The 20,275-nt window shown below is 42.1% G+C and overlaps 1 protein-coding gene across 1 annotated transcript in view; it reads right to left on the bottom strand.

The window, feature by feature from the left end:
- The window catches only part of LOC126474259 (solute carrier family 2, facilitated glucose transporter member 8-like), a 296,736-nt gene extending 281,281 nt beyond the window's left edge, over positions 1–15,455 (bottom strand). Inside the window, exon 1 of the mRNA XM_050101727.1 lies at positions 15,394–15,455. The gene's annotated coding sequence lies outside the window, so the exon portion shown is untranslated. The remainder of the gene's footprint in view (positions 1–15,393) is intronic.
- Positions 15,456–20,275: the final 4,820 nt, after the last annotated feature.

Raw genomic sequence — 20,275 nt, 5'->3', positions numbered from 1 at the left:
GGACTCGAACCTGTGACAGTAGCAGCAGTGCGGTTCCGGACTGAAGTGCCTAGAGCCGCTCTGCCACAACTGCCGGCCCAGGTGGAGGGCGCGGGTTCAATTCCCAGTGCTGACAAGGAATTTTTCATGGTGGGAGGGATGGACGGGGTTGACGAAGCGTCGCACTGCCGATTGGCGAACTCCTGGAATGAGAATTAGCGGCTACCAGGTCTGCAAAGAAGACAACGGCGGAAGAGCGGTGTGCTAACCCCACTCTACTTCATACCACCTCTAAATGCCGTCACTGGCAGAGGACGACGCGGCGGTCGTCAGTCCCAATTGGCCTGTCTGAGGCTAAAACTACGGAGCTTTTCTTTGTTTCTTACTTTACCAGTAAATCAAATGCAGAACTAGAAATCTCGACCCAAGTATTCCCAATTGGGGCTCACTATTAGCTTACCTGGACAGAACTGCACTGTGGACTATGTCAAAATTCAAACAGTTCGTTATGCCTATAGAGGAAGCCAATGAAAAAATAGAAAATAGTGCGTGCATCCAAACTAGCTAGCAGGTGAGTCTCTACTGTATTACTCTCTTGCATAACCATATATCTAAAACACTCCACTGAATCATATACATTGCTAGTACCGACACTTTTGACTACACAATTACATTAGTTTATTTTATATATATCAAGACAGTACTTGTTCTCGAGAGAACAGAATACTGTTGATGACCGTGCAGCTTTTCGCTGGAATAAATGATGACTAACTGAAACCCTCAGCTGCCGACAGGTGTTGTTGATATACCTCGATGTGGACAGCTGAAAATGTGTGCCCCGAACGGGACTCGAACCCGGGATCTCCTGCTAGCATGGCAGACGCTCTATCCATCTGAGCCATCGAGGACACAGATGAATAGCGCGACTGCAGGGACTTATCCCATGCACGCTTCCCGTGAGACTCACATTCCCAACTGTCCACAATTCTACATATGTAATATACCTTACAGATATTTGCCCATTCACTCATTACTCGCGCACGCTTTGGCGATTCCCGTAAGAGTTTGGGCAACCTGTGCGCATTCGCACAGACGAAGGTCAATGACTGGGTAGCCTTTAACTATATATATGAAGACAGACCCCCCATGAACCATGGACCTTGCCGTTGGTGGGGAGGCTTGCGTGCCTCAGCGATACAGATGGCCGTACCGTAGGTGCAACCACAACGGAGGGGTATCTGTTGAGAGGCCAGACTAACATGTGGTTCCTGAAGAGGGGCAGCAGCCTTTTCAGTAGTTGCAGGGGCAAGAGTCTGGATGATTGACTGACCTGGCCTTGTAACATTAACCAAAACGGCCTTGCTGTGCTGGTACTGCGAACGGCTGAAAGCAAGGGGAAACTACAGCCGTAATTTCTCCCGAGGACATGCAGCTTTACTGTATGATTAAATGATGATGGCGTCCTCTTGGGTAAAATATTCCGGAGGTAAAATAGTCCCCCATTCGAATCTCCGGGCGGGGACTACTCAAGAGGACATCGTTATCAGGAGAAAGAAAACTGGCATTCTACGGATCGGAGCGTGGAATGTCAGATCCCTTAATCGGGCAGGTAGGTTAGAAAATTTAAAAAGGGAAATGGATAGGTTAAAGTTAGATATAGTGGGAATTAGTGAAGTTCAGTGGCACGAGGAACAAGACTTTTAGTCAGGTGATTACAGGGTTATAAATACAAAATCAAATAGGGGTAATGCAGGAGTAGGTTTAATAATGAATAAAAAAATAGGAGTGTGGGTTAGCTACTACAAACAGCATAGTGAACGCATTATTGTGGCCAAGATAGACACAAAGCCCATGCCTACTACAGTAGTACAAGTTTATATACCAACCAGCTCTGCAGATGATGAAGAAATAGATGAAATGTATGACGAGATAAAAGAAATTATTCAGGTAGCGAAGGGAGACGAAAACTTAATAGTCATGGGTGACTGGAATTCGTCAGTAGGAAAAGGGAGAGAAGGAAACATAGTAGGTGAATATGGATTGGGGGGAAGAAATGAAACAGGAAGCCGCCTTGTAGAATTTTGCACAGAGCATAACTTAATCATAGCTAACACTTGGTTCAAGAATCATGAAAGAAGGTTGTATACCTGGAAGAATCCTGGAGATACTAAAAGGTATCAGATAGATTACATAATGGTAAGACAGAGATTTAGGAACCAGGTTTTAAATTGTAAGACATTTCCAGGGGCAGATGTGGATTCTGACCACAATCTATTGGTTATGAACTGCAAATTGAAACTGAAGAAACTGCAAAAAGGCGGGAATTTAAGGAGATGGGACCTGGATAGACTGAAAGAACCAGAGTTTGTACAGAGTTTCAGGGAGAGCATAAGGGAACAATTGACAGGAATGGGGGAAAGAAATACAGTAGAAGAAGAATGGGTAGCCCTGAGGGATGAAGTAGTGAAGGCAGCAGAGGATCAAGTAGGTAAAAAGACGAGGGCTAATAGAAATCCTTGGGTAACAGAAGAAATATTGAATTTAATTGATGAAGAAGAAAATATAAAAATGCAGTATATGAAGCAGGCAAAAAGGAATACAAACGTCTCAAAAATGAGATCGACATGAAGTGCAAAATGGCTAAGCAGGGATGGCTAGAGGACAAATGTAAGGATATAGAGGCTTGTCTCACTAGGGGTAAGATAGATACTGCCTACAGGAAAATTAAAGAGACCTTTGGAGAGAAGAGAACCACTTGTATGAATATCAAGAGCTCAGATGGCAACCCAGTTCTAAGCAAAGAAGGGAAGGCAGAAAGGTGGAAGGAGTATATAGAGGGTTTATACAAGGGCGATGTACTTGAGGACAATATTATGGAAATGGAAGAGGATGTAGATGAAGATGAAATGGGAGATAAGATACTGCGTGAAGAGTTTGACAGAGCACTGAAAGACCTGAGTCGAAACAAGGCCCCGGCAGTAGACAACATCCCATTAGAACTACTGATGGCCTTGGGAGAGCCAGTCATGACAAAACTCTACCATCTGGTGAGCAAGATGTATGAGACAGGCGAAATACCCATAGACTTCAAGAAGAATATAATAATTCCAATCCCAAAGAAAGCAGGTGTTGACAGATGTGAAAATTACCGAACTATCAGTTTAATAAGTCACAGCTGCAAAATACTAACGCGAATTCTTTACAGACGAATGGAAAAACTAGTAGAAGCGGACCTCGGGGAAGATCAGTTTGGATTCCGTAGAAATGTTGGAACACGTGAGGCAATACTAACCTTACGACTTATCTTAGAAGAAAGATTAAGAAAAGGCAAACCTACGTTTCTAGCATTTGTAGACTTAGAGAAAGCTTTTGACAACGTTAACTGGAATACTCTCTTTCAAATTCTGAAGGTGGCAGGGGTAAAATACAGGGAGCGAAAGGCTATTTACAATTTGTACAGAAACCAGATGGCAGTTATAAGAGTCGAGGGGCATGAAAGGGAAGCAGTGATTGGGAAAGGAGTGAGACAGGGTTGTAGCCTCTCCCCGATGTTATTCAATCTGTATATTGAGCAAGCAGTAAAGGAAACAAAAGAAAAATTCGGAGTAGGTATTAAAATTCATGGAGAAGAAGTAAAAACTTTGAGGTTCGCCGATAACATTGTAATTCTGTCAGAGACAGCAAAGGACTTGGAAGAGCAGTTGAACGGAATGGACAGTGTCTTGAAAGGAGGATATAAGATGAACATCAACAAAAGCAAAACGAGGATAATGGAATGTAGTCAAATTAAATCGGGTGATGCTGAGGGGATTAGATTAGGAAATGAGACACTTAAAGTAGTAAAGGAGTTTTGCTATTTAGGGAGTAAAATAACTGATGATGGTCGAAGTAGAGAAGATATAAAATGTAGACTGGCAATGGCAAGGAAATCGTTTCTGAAGAAGAGAAATTTGTTAACATCGAATATAGATTTAAGTGTCAGGAAGTCGTTTCTGAAAGTATTTGTATGGAGTGTAGCCATGTATGGAAGTGAAACATGGACGATAACCAGTTTGGACAAGAAGAGAATAGAAGCTTTCGAAATGTGGTGCTACAGAAGAATGCTGAAGATAAGGTGGGTAGATCACGTAACTAATGAGGAGGTATTGAATAGGATTAGGGAGAAGAGAAGTTTGTGGCACAACTTGACTAGAAGAAGGGATCGGTTGGTCGGACATGTTTTGAGGCATCAAGGGATCACAAATTTAGCATTGGAGGGCAGCGTGGAGGGTAAAAATCGTAGAGGGAGACCAAGAGATGAATACACTAAGCAGATTCTGAAGGATGTAGGTTGCAGTAGGTACTGGGAGATGAAGAAGCTTGCACAGGATAGAGTAGCATGGAGAGCTGCATCAAACAAGTCTCAGGACTGAAGACCACAACAACAACAATGAAGACAGAAACTGTTATCGAAAGAACGGAATACGTATTCTGTTCTTTCGAGATCAGACTGATTACTTATGCATCTTTCTTTGACATAGTACTTCATTACAGATGACTACATCAACTACTAAAATTCTGAGATTACCATTAATATTGTCCTCACCGCTATTAATATACAAAAGGGACAGCGAGCGTCCCACACACTTCCCTGGGGGACCACGACCGAAGTTACTTTTACAAATGTTGATGGTTCTCTATCCAAGATAACATTCTGCTTACTCCCTACCAAGAAACCCTCAATCCAGTAACAATTTTCGCCTCATACAACATACAATAGCGCTTTTGATAATAAGCGTGGATACGGTACTGACCTTTTTTTTTAATTAATAGCTATATCATGTGAGAAAAGTGCGGTTTAGGCTTCTCATTACCGATGTTTCTGAGACCCATGTTGGTTGCCATGGAGGTCTTTTATTCGACGATTCTCATTACGGTTGAACTCCGAAAAAGTTCTAAGATTCTACAAAAAAATGAGTGTCAAGGATACTGGACGGTAGTTTTGTGGATCATTTCTCGTATCCTTCTTGTAAACGTGTCTGACTTTTGCTTTCTTCAAACTACTGGGCACGGTTTTTCGTTCGAGGAATCTACGACAGATTATAGTTAAGGCCAGCTTCTTATTCAAAGTGGTTGAAAATTCGATTTCTTATTGCGTATTTTGACAGGCTTTTTAATTCGTGCGTTACAAAGGTTTCTACAACCCACTCTTCGGAGCAGTGTCACGGCCGTCGTAGGATGTTCCCAGCAGGAGACGGTCCGCTCAGGTGGAAAACTTGTCGTGCCGTGACGCACGTTCACAAAGTTATTTACATTGTAGTATGCATTCAAACATATTCTCCGAAAAGTCTGACGAACAACGTGTGCGGGCCGCCGACCGCAGCATATCCAGCTTAGCCAGGTCGGATTTTCTCCCAAAGAAGAAGGGCATTGCTCTCCAGGAACAATTCCTGTTAGAGGAACGGCTGATATACGGCCCTAGAATTGCAGACTAAACGTCAGTAAGGAAAACTCTGTCTTGGTCAATTTGGGGTCAAAATTGGTCAAAAAATAATTTTGGTCCTCCATATTGGATTAACCACTTGAATTTTGAAAATGGTTTTTGTACAACGAAATCAAAAATAACTATAAAAAGTGGTTTTTATGCAAATTGGACAAATAATACATGTTAAGGTTTTCCCTAAACTTTAAACAAGTATTTCTCGAGAAACGATTTTTCAAAATTGCGGCTGCATAAAATAGAAACGTTTCATTCTGTTAATTTCTACGTTTGATCCCCAAAAAGTAAACACTTTCGCTGGGCGGGTATACCTGAAATATATGGAATTTGTTAATATTAACTGTTTTTTGTAAAGCCATGAAGAGTGAAAAAATCCAAACACCGAAATCTGGGTTCGAGTTAGCATCATATCGTTAAATTTAAGGTTATTTCACAGTGGTTAGGTATTAGTTCTAATAAATGTAGTATCGACTAATCTTACCCATTTTTGTTTTCAGATAATTGCTGAGGCGCTACACTGCAAGCAGTCTGCGTACTTCAGACTAACAGGCCCCTGACTAAACAATAATTACAGGGTCCATAATTTTTTTGTATAGAAAATCTAAAATAAAGTTCAAAGTACAATCAGTCATAATACCCAAACAGATCCTTTGTATGCCTTTGCAATGTCTCAAAAAAATTCCAAACTTTGGCTATTTTTTGGTCATTTAAATTAGAGCTGACGCAGCCGCATATTCAGTATAGAATGAGATAGAGAATCCATCGGGCCCTTGAGATTCGTTTAGTTTTAAAGTTTTGAACTGTTTCTCAACACCACTGACAGTAACACTTATTTCATTCGTCTTTTTAGAGCTACGACGACTAAATTGAGGCTATTGTGACGGGTTTTGCTTTGTAAAGCAGCGTTTGAAAACAGAGTTAAGCATTTATGCTTTTGTTTTGCTGTCCTTTATTTCAAGTCCTATCTAATCCGTAGTGACTAGACACAAAGTTTGATGCAACGAATAGCCTTTACATGCGACCAGAATTTCCTTGGGTTTTCTGAAATATCATTTGAGAGTGTTCTGCTACAAAACTTGACGGATTCACTCATTGTTCTCTTGGCAGCCAATTCGTTTCATTCAGCATGTCTCTATCTATAGCCCTATGCCTTGTTTTACAATTATTATTTAGCAGTTCCCGTTTCTTTAAAGCTTCTTTGCACTGACTGTATTCCGTAGAGGGTTCCTCCCATTATGAACTGTTCTACTTGGTGCGTATCCAACCAATGCATGGTCAATTACAACTATTCTTGTAAACTTGAGCCGTAGTTAGTCTACTTGCTCCTGCCCTGTGCAAAAAGTTTCCAGTTGACATGAAGGTATGACACTATTGTTTTTTTTTATCTAGATTACTAAACATAGAAATCTTTCTAGTTGTTTTAGTTGCCCTTTGCACTTTGGTAAACATTGTTGCCACGACTGCCTCATAGTCATAGACACTGGTTTTGAGTGAGCATCCTCGAAGAGATAAGGTTTATTTGTTGCCATTAGATCTAATATATTTCCATTATGAGTGGGGTCACGAAGCATCTGTTCTAAGTAGTTTTCAGAGAAGGAATTTAGTAATGTTTCACTGTATGCCTTCTCACGCCCACCACTAACAAAACTGCAATTTTCCCAATTGATTGTTGGATAATTAAAGTCTCCACCGATGTTTACAGTATGTTTCGATAACTTACGTACAATGGAACTGAGGTTTTCTCTAAAATTTTCGATTACTTCAGAAGGTGAATCTGATGGGCGATAGCAGAATGCGGTTACCATGTTACATGCACCCCTGGTACTGAATCTTATCCAAACAATATCGCATTCAACTTCCTCAATTTCTGTTTCGGTGGATTTGAGAGTCTTGTCTACTGCGACAAATATACTACCTCCATTTCCCATCAGGCTATGCTTTCGATATACACTTACATTTTCCACAGAAATCTCACTGCTATCAACTTCAGATTTTAACCACCGTTCTGTGCTAGTATTATGTGACCATAACTGCTTTTCAGGAGCCCTTCAAACTCTGGAACTTCGCTGCGAATGCTTCGGCAGTTAACTAGTGGGATTTTAGTATTCTCGGCTGTGGGGATAATACTTCTGTGTCTCCCACGGCCTTCTTTATCAGAGCTAGATGTAGAGTCGCCAAATGTGAAAATGAAGTGAAATGAATAGAAAAACCTTGTGTGCCCCCCTCACACAGTCAGCTACCTCGGTAGCAGCCTCTGTCACGTAGTGCACACCTGACCCATTTAGGTGGATCCCGTAGTTCTGAACACTATGGCGCAAGTCCAGGGAGTCGCAGCCTAGCTTGTCACAGAGCCTTCGAAGACTCTGCTTCATTCCCTCCACTCGAAACTGAACCAGGGGGCCAGGATCGGTTCTGGGAACAATGCTATAAACTGTAAGCTGCGTTGAAACTCCCTGCGCAAGGCTGATCTTCTCTGCCAGTCGCTGGAATGATCTCGGTATTACCTCGGAGCCCAGGCGACATGAATTGTTGTCTCCAACGTGCGCCACAATCTGCGTTTGGCTGCACCCCGTTCCCTAAATGGCTACCATAGTAGCCTCTTCAACATGTTGAATGACGCTCCCAGGCGTACATAGTGAGTGCGCCTGGTGTCCCTTCCTGTCCCTTGCTCCCATCTCTCTAAGGGGTACCATTATTCGCAATACGTTTCAACTGCCGACGATTAATACAGCTGTACCTTTTTGCGTTGGCCTACTCATGACTCAGGACAGAACAGATTTCCCTACAGGTGAACTGTGTCTTACTGGCTCTGTTTCAGTTCAGTAAAGACAATTTATCGAGCATGTTGCTAAGGAGGATCGTTATAACACCCTGAGACCTCCCTGGTCCCGTCTGCCCTGTACAGGACGCCTAGACCTACCACTGACAAGCCATTCGCAGCAAAGTAGCCGAGTTATGTGAGATCCCGTACTCCCTGCAGAGAAGACAGCTTGTCTGCTGACAACACAATATTCCCTGCCTCTTTTTACAGTGACCGGAAACTTTTGATCAGATAGTGTAATTGTATCAATAAATGATGGCTGTTAGTACTACTGCTTTCTTAACTATAACATCTAATAAATAGTCACCGATAATAAGGAAAAATAATGTTAAAGAAGTTGCCACCGGATATTCAAACAATGTAGTGGTAGAACCTATATGGCGGTTATGGTATACACTGCAGATGAATATTTTTACGTTTAAATTCACATGTGTTGTCGTCCAGTGATAAGGGAAGCGCCTATTCTACGGTGTTAGATCCGAAGATATTCCGATCGAAAGCAGGTGGCGAAAATTTTTGCTTGACAGAATGAGACTGTACCACACCCAAACAACATAAAGTGTGCAAATGTCCTCAGTTACTTTTTCGTACTGTCTCTAATGTCCGATGCAGTGAGTGAAAGGACTGTTGTGATGATGATCCGTTCGTTGGACGAAAACTTCAAGGTCAGCAGATACCTTGGTACGGCTCAGGTTGAAAAATTTTCTTTATATTTTTCCAAAAGTTTTAACGAGATTTTACAATGTCACACTTGGCGGTAAAAATACTTCGTGAAAATCTCCTAATATGGAGAGGACTCTGTGTCGCTATCTGAAGTGGGGTACACAACAGCGGAGATATTAGGGCTGGGTTTAAGCAGGTAGTACTCGACGTAAATTCTGTCATCACTCATAAGGAACTGCAAAATCCGATTTTCTCAAACGGATCTACCAGTAATAAGCACAGTATTCTTGTAAATAGTAAACATTTGCTTTACTCGTACATGAAAACTGGTCCACTAATCGAGTTAGACAAGAACCTACATAATATATTGAAGTGTAAAATACATCACGTTGTTAATACGTGTTTTCAAGTGTACATAAAAGATACCAGAGATCAAAGTCTCTTTGTTTCCTACTCAAATCCCGGTATCTATAAGAGCTATAGCTTGGGATACCAAGGTATCTGAGTAAGGGAGGTTGTGGACTGAGGGACGTGAAAATACGAAGTTAAAATTTTATATCAAATGTAAAATCACAAGGGATAGCGTCATCACAGATTTCGTTCAAATTTGTGATACACGAAGGGCACGGCCAGAAATGAAAGTGGCAGAACAAGGAGCTCCAAATTGCCAAGCGTTTAGGGAAAAATAGCATTTATGGCGCGGTTCGGGCGAGTAATGAGCCAATTACTCCAGCGCAGTTTTCAGGCAGCGGTTGGCGCACCAAAAGGAGTAACGGTAATTCGGAGGTGCTGAGGCCGAGTCCCAAGGCGGAATCTTTTCTTATTTTCAATTCGAAAAAACGCTCACTGTACTGTTTTTATTAATTCATGAATGCCATGAATAGAAAAGCAAAATAAATTTGTGTTTGCTAATAAATTTCCAGGAAGGATGCTAAGGCGAACACGATAATTTCGTACAGAATGTTAGATATAATCATATTATTTTAAACTTAAATGTTTTGGGGTGATATTCGTCGTAAAATGAGAGGAAGCAGTAATTTTCTCAGGATTTTGCCACTTTTTATTATTCCCTAGTAATTTTTTAAAGTATCAATAGAAAAGCGTTACTCTCACTTTGTTCTCACGATATTCTCGAAAAATTGACATCGCACGGTCTGGAGCTCTCAAAGTAAATAAACTATCTTAGCTATCGTTGTCTCCAACAGAAGATGGGCCGATTTCACCCACACTGGAAACCCACTGTCTGCTTGCTTGCTGCCGCTCAAATGTCGAAATGAAATTAACGGAATACGAAGTCCTGTGGACATTAATTACAATTCCTTCTGGGAAAGTTATTTGCGGAGTCCTCGTGGATGCCTTAAGTATTTTCTTCAAAACTTATGTTCAATTCCATACTTTCCTTCGCCTTTCCTTTTCATGCCTTTTATGAAAATATTAATAAATACAATATATTAGCATTACTTCAGTTTATTTGCAGCTAAGTAACGTAAAAATTGAAATTTAAAAAAAAGTTCACGTATAGGGAATCGAATCCATAATCATGGGACCAGCGTTTTGGACTGTTTCCGCTGTGCCATACGCTGCCTGGAAACTACGGTAACACTGATATCACTTATGCAACTTCACTGCGGGTGAGTGGAAACACTTCTCAAGGAAAACAACGTGAAACTCCTGAACAGTTTTAACGGGATTTATTTGCTTCTTAATGCTTTTGGCGTAACATTATTTATGGGACTCAATCCCAGTTCGGCAGTAAATGGTGACACATTGATAATATTTGGGCCATCACGCTACAGGGATATTTATCGACATTAATTTGAAAATTAGGTTGCGAATGATTACACCAAGAGGTAGCAACAACTATAGGGGCTGTAGAGGGGCTAAAACAATTAGGACGCTTTGGTTGCGAAAGAAGCCAATAGTCTCCAGTCGCAATGTTGTAAATGACACTGGAAGCCTATCACACCTTTTGAAACTGAACCAGAGTGTTCGTATAAGATTATGAACTTGGTTTCTCTCCTGAAATATACCCCAATACGCTGAATACGACCCGTTAGTTACCTAGTCTGGCTGTTCAGATGAAGTTTCGGATGCATCTGCAGAGCGCAGCCGGCCGGAGTGGCCGAGCGGTTCTAGGCGCTTCAGTCTGGAACCGCGTGACCGCTACGTTCTCAGGTTCGAATCCTGCCTCGGGCATGGATGTGTGTGATGTCCTTAGGTTAGTTAGGTTTAAGTAGTTCTAAGTTCTAGGGGACTGATGACCTCAGATGTTAAGTCCCATAGTGCTCAGAGCCATTTGAACATTTTTTCTTTTTTTTTTTTTTTTTTGGGTTGTTACTAGGAAGAGTATTGACTGACAGTAGCGTGCTACACAGCTTCAAGTTTAATATGTTGATACTTGTAGATCCAACTTGTGCACGATTAACATCTTCGTCATTTGTGACCTGCACTGCATAGCAACATGTAATTCTACGAGCCCTCGTAGTGAAAATAATAAAAGTTCTGATGACGCCATCTCAGTCCCCGTGTGTCTAGAAGTATGGCCCTTACGGAAGATCAACGTAATCATTGCGTTTTCGGACTGAATTACTAAGAAAGTGGCTGGCGCACGTTTTTATGAAACAAATCACCTATAGACATATGGGATACGTGTAGAAATTCATGAACAAAGGAAGAGGTGCAAGAGAATAAGTTCGCAAAGACCAAACATGTGAGAAACGTACTATATTGAGGGCAAGTCAGATCAAATCGCTTAACGTCTCCACCAGACATCTAGCACAAGAATGTTAAAAATAAGGTTACAAATCCAGCGAGTGAGAGGAAGTGCCTGTAAGTAACTTCAAATTGTTGGTGGTTAATTCAGAAACGGATACCGCTAAGCAAGTGTTATGATGGGGGTAAAAGCGAGAACACAAGCATAAGGTTTCCCAGGCCAAGTTCGAATAAAAAATGCAACCCTAAAAGGAACATAATTCAGCATAACCTTAAAGGACGCACAAAATCCAACCACAAAAATGCAGTCCAATACCAGTCGCTTGCTGCGACCTCGCCGTGCTGCAGGTAGTTGTCGGTAAAACGTGTCCATCTCGAAAATAAGAGACTAGTATCTAGTGTCGCAGCCGAAACATACGCGCTCAATCTGTGATTGGTCGATACAGGTCAAAGCTTTCGAGTGTTCCTGATTGATATCTGCCGAATCCTTTACATATATAAGCACCCCTCTAGCAGAAAGATTCGACTAGGGTCGGATCGTCATTGGTTTGACAAGTGACTTCAGGATGGTGTACGAGTACAGTATTTGAAAGACTTCCGAGTGAATGCGAACGTGTTTCAGTGACAAATATTCATTGATCACTGTCAATTCGTGAAATCGGGGGAGACGGAAGTGTAACCTTGTGGAAAGAGATGATAAATACCGCGGGGACCAGGACTTGGAATGTTATCAGCGGTTTCTCATTCAAAGATGAGCGGGTTCATTTAGCGCAGGTGCGCGTGGTTTAACAAATGTACCTTTACGGTTGTGATAATAGACGAGCAAGTGCGACTTTCTGAGTAAAGTGTAGCGTACTTTTCTGAAGGTAGTGCCCGAAGGTAGTGCATTATTTTATGAGGGAGCTAAAAGGAAGAATGGTTCAAATGGTTCAAATGGCTCTGAGCACTATGGGACTTAACATCTGTGGTGATCAGTCCCCTAGAACTTAGAACTACTTAAACCTAACTAACCTAAGGACATCACACACATCCATGCCCGAGGCAGGATTCGAACCTGCGACCGGAGCGGTCACGCGGTTCCAAACTGAAGCGCCTAGAACCGCACGGCCACACCGGCCGGCGGAAAAATGGTGATGAAATGGATTTGGCAATAGTGAATCAGGTGAGAATAGACTGTACTGTTTCCGTGCCTATTGAATTGACTTATTTTGTTGCAGCATACTGATAGTACCTTAGAAATGTTGTACTAAGATCTTTTTTTCTTGAATAACATTGCCGACGACATCACAAAGAGTCAGTCGGAAGTTAAAGGAGACCATTAGTATTATATTTTTCCAGTGGCTGCATGTTGGAATTTCCCTGATTGCCATCACTGCTGCTGATTCAGTGTCGAAAATGTATTTTTTTAACTTTGTATCACTGATCAAGGCGAGACTGGAGTCATGGAGTCATGATATTTTCAGGCACTTTACCGGAACATAGCAATCAATCTACATCCACAATCTACGTCATCTTCTGACAGCGGGCACCGCAAAACTATTTTTTATGTGTTGACACTACAACTGAAAAAAACATTCTTTGTCCTGTATAGACCCGATATTTTTCTCACGATATGACGCGTTTTCCTTATATCGAACCATCATCAGATGTGAATGCATTTTAGAAGGACTCTAAAATTTGTTGTAGAAAGATTGATTGCTGGTTTTCTATGCAAGCGATAGTATGTCAGTTAGAAAGAAAGTTTATCGCACTCTCTATTAGGAAAGACATATTTTGCGTGTTTAGATCGATTCTAGCATCCTTGTAAAGTGTAAGCTCATGGAGCCATTTTGTCCCATCTAATTAAAATAATATGCATTTCACAGACATATCAGTTAATAAAGCCTAATGGAAAAACAGAACGTAAGAAGTGGTTCAGAAATATCTATTTCCCTCCGTGAAGTCTTCATTAGCTGATTTCCTCATCTTCCATCACCATGGAAGGTAAAATCCTTATCTTTATTCTGAAGCAACAGAACGGAGATCGGAGGCGCGAGTACCGATCGGTATGGTTTGTTTTAAAGGTTAAAAAATATTTCTATATGTGGACAGTCATCGTAGCGCAACCGATGTTTACGTGACAAAGCAGGTGAAAGTAGGCTTTGTGTACTGGACAGCTCTGACGTCATCAATTAGTACAAATTTTCTCATGAATATCACAAGATTCATCTTACCACTATAATCTCTTTGGAGAGCTTTCATAATTGGTTGAATAATTTCATTATTCCAGTTTAGAACACAAAACTATTATCATAATGGGGTATACAGAAAAATTAGCATATTACCAATTACGAAACATTTTGTTTCATTTTTTTAACAGTTTCTGAAACTTATGGGGGTCCACGTTCACGGAACACTTTGTGTACAGGGCGGAAGTTGTTCATAAAATACTGAGTATTTAAGTACATATGACCCGTCGACTCTAGTGGCTCATTACGGAGTAAATGCATTTTTTTTCTTTTTTTTTTTTTTTTTTTTTTTTTTTTTTTGCTGTTGACAACAGTAATGCCCACTCTGATCTTCCCCCTATTGAGGCACTCAGTACAGCAGTACGGATAACCCTACTGCCGAAGACTTGGCCGATGTGCATCTCGCTTAAAGATTCACTTAATGCTACTAAAGACCCGTACAACGAGGCTATGACAAGCTGTTCCAGCTGCGAGACAGTCACGGTACTTTTGTGCCTTCCACGTTTACGACTCTTCAACAGCAAATTTATCCACACTGATTTATATTATGGTTAATGCACAACTAACATTACCGGAAATACAATCACGAGACACATCCGAGCAGTGCTGAATTTAAGATTGAGGGCGAATAGAAGTGGGCATTACCGATGTGAGCAGCAAGTTCTGCGAGTGCATGGAACCAGTTTGTTTCCAAACAACAAATGCAACTCATGCCCTCGACGTTTCCTCAGGTGTGCAGGTATTATCTATGAAATACAGATAAAAAAAACTCCTCTGGACCTAGCAATCAAGCGAATTGACATTACTGTGTGACGTGCTACCGAAGACCACGATTTTTTTATAATAAAGTACACATAAAATATTATCAGCAACCTCTGGAATTTTGCCAGGGTTTGGGTTCGCCTAGCAGAACCTAGTACGTTGTAGTGACCGGCGAATATTCAATCGAAACAAAACAAACAATGTTCTCAACACACTCGTATGTAAACGATTTATTAGATACTATCAGCAGCAACATAAGTGTGTTTGCTGACGATGCTGTTGTCCATGAAGATTGTCGTTGGTGGCTCTACCCGTACACGAATTGAATAGTGAAATTGAGAAGACTGAAGCTTGGAAATTTGGGTGAAGTTAATGAGGAACTGTCCGCGCAGCTGTGCACGTTAATGCGCCGCTCCTGGGTTTTGGAGAGGCCTGTCCCAGATCAAGTAAACGAGGAGGGCTGGTGAGCCTATCAGTCTGGATGTGGCTTTCAGGCAGTATCTCACTTGCAATGAGGTAAACCCTCACCTGTCGCTGGCGTCCCCCTTCAGATACAATCTAGGCAAATGGTTACAACATTCTCCTCCACTTGAACGAGAGTTTTACTCTCGACGCAGACGGATGAGGAAGACATCCGTGCACCAGTTGTCACTAACATTGTCAAAACACATATAACAATGCAAACTCTGTAGAGACACGGGTAAAAACAAGGAAGAAGAAGATGGAGATCGTGAGCGGTGTCGGCTTACCGGGTTCCGTGGCGATGAAGCTGTCGTGTACAGGCGGTCGGCCCCTCAGCGTCTCGGCCGGCACTGTGTGACGTGTGGCAGCGGACATCGCCAGCCGGCCGCTACCAGCAGCCGCCTATCACACGACCTTCGGCCGACCAACAGTTGGGACACACACTGCCAGAATCGCCTCCTGCCTTACTCTTCTTTGCTGTGCCAGCGTCCGGGACAGCCATCTGCCACAGTATACATGTTTGCTATTGCCCTTGCACCTTTATTGTCCCAACATGGGGCGTAATCGATATTATATCTCCGCAATCTTGAACCTGGGATAGCGTATCGCTGGTTCTCTCAACAGAGAAGGTACAATTCTGTAGTTCAATGAAGTCGTTATTCTTACCTGTATCTCAAGTTACCAACGATAAGCAACCCAGTATGCTGCACGTGAAAGTGCACTCACATCTAACAGGTGTTTCCCGAGCGATTGGAACGCATTCATAGAAACGCCACTCCAAGATGAGCACAAGAAAACGGCGCGTACAACATGATAAGAAGTATTTTGGAATGTACAGATTTAAAGTGTTAAAAATCAATGAAAACAGTCTCGACCGCGTTTTAACAGTTTTTATTTGTTGGCAACCGGTTTCGGCCCTTTCCTCGGATCATCTTCAGGCTTACACCGCCATTGCGGCTGTTGATGGCGATGTATGAAGATGGTCCGAGCAGAGGGCCATAACCGGTTGTCAACAAATAAAAAAATCTTAAAACTCAATCGAGAGTGTTTTTATTGATTTTTAACACTTTATACTGACCGCTGTGCTCCAGTCAAGAATGTTTTATAAAATTTTAATATACAGATATAAATGCAGGATGGGACACTGAGATGAGTTGCAAGAAGTTATTTGTGAAGAGCCGGCCTAAGTTTCCGAGCGGTTCTAGGCGCTACAGTCTGGAACCGCGCGACCGCTACGATCGCAGGTTCGAATCCTGCCTGGGGCATGGATGTGTGTGATGTCCTTAGGTTAGTTAGGTTTAAGTAGTTCTAAGTTCTAGGGGACTGATGACCTTAGAAGTTAAGTCCCATAGTGCTCAGAGCCATTTGAACCATTTGTGAAGAGCCAGTAAAACATAAAGTAAGTGTTCAGGGAACTGTCAGAACACAACGACAAACATATAAAAAAGAAGCTCTTTTATGTGTGATGTCTCGAGGAGATCAAGAGAAGAAGAATAGCACTGTTCAAGAGCGCCTTTCAAAAAAGGAACCTTCTGCTGAACAAGCTCATCAATTACCAGATAAGGAAAAGAGTTTCCTAACACACGATGTCAATGAACCTGGAAGATGGCGAAGCACAAGAAAGTTTACCTCGAATCTGTGAGTCTCAAGGAGACTTTCTAGAACGAGCTGGACAGGCAGAAAAACGTTTAAGGTGACTCTACATGAAATAGGAGAGCAGAAAAAACTACCGAAAGTTATAGGGCAAAGCAAAGCAAAAAGTATTTGACTCTTAATTACATGTGATATCCTTTTACAAACATTGTCGAAGGCAGTATCATAGGGAAGCAAACGAGGGGATGATCGAGAAGATCCTAAGATCCTATTTACGAAATATGATTCTTGAGATGGGATGTTCTTCACACATGGAGATGAAGAGAAAGCTATGGTGCAGAGATAGGCCTAACCTTTTAGAAAGAAGAAGAAGCTAACATTCTAAGAATGCTGACCATTCGTCCTGCTGAAGAAAATCCTCCCCTCTGGCGCAGAGAACATGTTGTGTCCTCTTTTTCTTCTTGGCCTGGAACCGTCCTACATTCATTCATGTCCTGTCTCAGGCCCCTCATTTCATTAAAATCGCAGTTTCGATTAATCTATCGATTAATCTATCCTGCGTCATCCCCTATAATTACCTCTCGATAGTAAACTTATATGGAAGTGAAACATGCACGATTAACGGCACAGACAAGAAGAGAAAACCAGCTTTTGCACTGTGGTGCTACAAAAATATGCTGAAGAATAGAAGAATGAGTTGGATAGCTAATGAAGAGGTACTAGATCAAATGAGAAGACGAGAGCCTTCTGGCAGAAGCTGCATAAAGCAAGGGGTAATTCGACTGTATGCGTCCTAAGGTTTTAAGTAGGAGTTAGTATGTTAATATTGGGAGGCTAAACCTCCAATACAGCAACCAAATCCACATGGCTGTAGATTGCAGTAGATATGCTGAAGAGACTTGCACAGGACAGACCAAAGTGGAAATCCAGTCAGCGGTTACCGAGTATCGAAACAGATTTGTGAATATATTGAGGATTTCCTTCCAGACAGAACTCATCATGTCATTCTTAACTGGACGAAATAGAGTGATGTAAAGGTATTTCGGATCTAACCTGAGGCTATGTTACGGGGTCATTGCTGTTCACAATAATATTGGTGATCTGGTGGATAACATCGGAAGCTCAGAGAGGAATTTCATGCATGATGAAACTGTCTGTAGGAACGATGCAACACCACACGAACGTTGAGAATTGAAGGAAAACTTGCAGAGAGTCGGCAACTGGAAAAGGGGATGGTTGTTCTCGTAGAACGTAAATAAATGCAACGCACTGCTTGCAAAGATGCGAAAAGATCCATCACTGTCAAAAACGCAATATTGGCGATAAACCACTGGAAACAATTATAGGTGGAGAATACCTGGGAGTAGCCGTCTGGAACTATCCAAAGTAGAATTATAACATAAAACTTCCTGTAGGAAATGCGGAAGCCAGTTTGAGATCCACTGGAAGAATCTTAATTTATCTACGAAAGAATTGGCCGATTCGTATTACTCATTAGTGTAGGACCCTTATCGGGTTGTATTGATATAAGAGATACAGAAGATCCAACCAAGCACGGCACGTTTCGTCATGGGATAGTTTAATCAGCGTGAGTATTCTCTTTATTTACTTAACCTGATCAGATTAGGGCCTACAGGCATCGGACCAGTGTTTCACATATACAGTAGCTTTTTTACATCGTATTTACCTAAGAAATAAGAATAATATTAATATTACAAATAGCAATAAAATGATTTAAATGTCTGTAGAGACAATGCCAATAAAAAGTACTGACTAAGAGCTAATTAAGTTCATACTAGCAAAACTTCTACTACTGCTGCTTTCAGTACTAATGACGAAATAATAATACTCAGAAGCGCCAAAAATCTAGTGTAGGAATGCATAATAAAATACAGAGACGTGCAAACAGGCAGAATACGGCGCTGCGGTCGGTGACGCCTGTACAACAATCGTCTAATGCCATTGTTAGATCGGTTACTGCTACTACAATGGCAGGTTATCAAGATTTAAGTGAGTTTTAACGTGGTGCTATAGTCGGTGCACGAACGGTGGGACACAGTATCTCTGAGGTAGCGATGAAGTGGGGATTTTCCCGTACGACCATTTCACGAGTGTACCGTGAATAGCAGGAATCTGGTAAAACATCAAATCTCCTACATCGCTGCTGCCGCAAAAAGATCCTGCAAGAACAGGACCAATGATGACAGAAGAGAATCGCTCAACGTGACAGAAGTGCAACCCCTCCGCAAATTGCTGCAGATTTCATTGCTGGGTCATCAACAAGTGTCAGCGTGCGAACCATTAAACGGAGCATCATCGATATGGGCTTTCGGGAGCCGAAGACCTACTCATGTAGCCTTGATGACTGCGCGACACAAAGCTTTACGCCTCGCCTGGGCCCGTCAGCACCGACATTGGACTGTTGATCACTGGAAACATGTTGCCTGGTCGGACGACTCTGGTTTCAAATTGTATCGAGCGGATGGACGTGTACGGGTATGGAGAAAAGGTCATGAATCCATGGGCCCTGAATGTCAGCAGGGAACTGTTCAGGCTGGTGGAGGCTCTGTAATGGTTGGGGACGTGTGCAGTTGGAGTGATATGGGATCTCCTGAGTTTAAACACATCCGTTGGGCATCAAATACCCCAGACATAAACATTATTGAGCGTATTTGGGATGCCTTGCAACCTGCTGTTCAGAAGCGATTTCCACCCCGTCGTACTCTTACGGATTCATGGACAGCCCTGCACGATTCAATGTGCTAGTTCGCTCCCGCACTACTTCAGGCATTGCTCACGGGGGCCCTACACAATATTAGGCAGGTGTATGAAATTCTTTGGCTTTTCAGCGTAGCGACAGTGGCTGATATAAGAAGAATATATAACTGTAGAAAATAGATGTTCTCTGATAAAGCGAGTTTTTCTCGCATGAGGCTGTAGATTTTGTTCGGCCGGCTTGAGTGGCCGTGCGGTTCTAGGTGCTACAGTCTGGAGCCGAGCGACCGCTACGGTCGCAGGTTCCAATCCTGCCTCGGGCATGGACGTGTGTGATGTCCTTAGGTTAGTTAGGTTTAGTTATTTCTAAGTTCCAGGGGACTGACTGGTTCTAGGCGACTGACTGACCACTAAGCTGTCGGGGCGGACGCGTAGTCGCTTTCCGCTACTAAACTGAAACGCAAAATGTAGACAATTATTTTCTGAAAAAAAAAATCACAAGCCTCGGTGTTATCAACACGAACCTATCACTGAGTGACAAAGTACATAAATTCACATGAAACGTCAGCGCTTTGAGAAAATGATCGGCGTTCAAGTCAGTGTGATTCACTGGTTGAAAGCATCCCAACGAAGGACATTTCTGGCAATTTCACCTGGTTGTATGAACAGTCTATGCGTCCCGCTCAAGATGGAGGAGCGGAGTAGGAAGAAAAGACAATGCAGAATACCTGCAGCATTAAAACCACCATCTCAATTTTTCTTATTTTTATTAATCTACTCCGAACATTTTTGGACTGACAGGGCAATCGCGACAAGAAATTGAGAGAAACTGCAGATCATACGGAGCTTTACAAAAGATCA

Source organism: Schistocerca serialis, chromosome 1 (genome assembly GCF_023864345.2).
Source record: "Schistocerca serialis cubense isolate TAMUIC-IGC-003099 chromosome 1, iqSchSeri2.2, whole genome shotgun sequence".
In the NCBI taxonomy this organism is placed as follows: domain Eukaryota; kingdom Metazoa; phylum Arthropoda; class Insecta; order Orthoptera; family Acrididae; genus Schistocerca; species Schistocerca serialis.
This window is presented reverse-complemented; position numbering and strand designations above follow the sequence as displayed.